The sequence below is a fragment of the Elephantulus edwardii genome, unplaced genomic scaffold (genome assembly GCF_000299155.1).
Source record: "Elephantulus edwardii isolate Elephantulus edwardi_28Jun2011 unplaced genomic scaffold, EleEdw1.0 scaffold00546, whole genome shotgun sequence".
Classification (NCBI taxonomy): domain Eukaryota; kingdom Metazoa; phylum Chordata; class Mammalia; order Macroscelidea; family Macroscelididae; genus Elephantulus; species Elephantulus edwardii.
In genome coordinates this window covers 354,407-355,880 of record NW_006400296.1, presented here as the reverse complement: position 1 = coordinate 355,880, position 1,474 = coordinate 354,407, and positions in this window count along the sequence as shown.

The window sequence follows — 1,474 nt, the reverse complement described above, 5'->3', positions numbered from 1 at the left end:
CTGACCAAACTGTGCACCTCTGCAACTGCATCCTGGCCCATCCTCACCCTTCTGCCCCCAACCCTCACCTCCTTGTACCCCCAATATGTTTTCCCAATAAAAAAAATATTAAATAAAAAAAATAATACTTCCAATTTGAAATTTCAAGGGGACTTATTATCTGCATTAACTCTTATTCCCTAGGCTATTGAGTGCAATTGAAAATTAGCACTTTAATCTTTAAGTGATTCATAAACTGAATTATCTTTTCAGCAGCTAAATTTTACCCTAGGGGTCTAAAGTCATTACCATGGTTCCCAAATTATCCATGCTCTATCATAAAGAACTCCATATTTCAGAGGGATTCACTTAATTATTCAGTAAGTGTTTATTTATCTCTAACTACATATCTTGTTTTGTTGCTGTTGCATGTTGAATATGTAGCACTGATAATGTGAAAATTGTTATTTTTTTAATATAGACTTATAGTCAAGAGGTAAAATTGAGTATGAATTTTCCCTCATTAGCAAAGAGAAGATAAGGATACTTTAGACATTGATTACAATTTGTTATTTGAAATATATTTTGAATGAATATTTTCTTAATCAGTTATATTTTGTAACACATAAGTGGTAGTGGTGTTATCAAGTCAGGATCAACTCATAGCTGACCCTCCAACAGGCTTCCAGATACTATAAATCATGTTGGAGGAGATTGTCAATCTTTAGAAGCCACTAAATAAACAGTGACTTTAACAATAACAATAAGTTCAACTTTAAGGTAATTTGAGGCCTAAGGTGTGCCTTATTCAGGCCATGGTCTTTTCAATCACTTGCTATGTATTTGAGAGCTGAACATGAATAAAGATGACAGAATAAGAATTGATGCCTTTGAACAGTAGATTTGGAAAAGAGTACTGAATATCCCATTGATTGCCAAAAGTATAAACAGATATGCAACCAGAATGGTCCTTGGAGGCAAAGATGATTATACTTAACGTCACATACTTTGGGCATGTTGCTAGGAAAGGAGATGGAAATCATATGTGAGAAGGTGGAGGGATGATGAGAAAAAGACTTGACCAGCTGGATTGACACAATGACTATAGCAATGGACTCAAGTAAGTCAGAGACAGGTTTCAAATCTATTGTTCACAGAATCACTATGAGTCATACTCAACTTGATGGCACCTAACAACAAGTTCTAAGGTGACTGTCTTTCATCTAAGGAAACTAAACATTGAAAATCTAAACAGGGAAGTAGAACCAGTCTGACTTTATAATATGGGATATATTGTAGGAATTCAATTTTACACTTTAAAAAAATGAGATGTAAAAGGAGCCAATCATAGAATGTGACTAAGCATACAATTAGTGAAGTGACAAAACAACTATGACTTATCATTTTACCCCAGTAAGAATAGCAAAATTCCACAGAGCAGAAAACAACAAATCTTGGCAAGGTTGTGGGGAAACTGGAACCCTTATTCACTGTT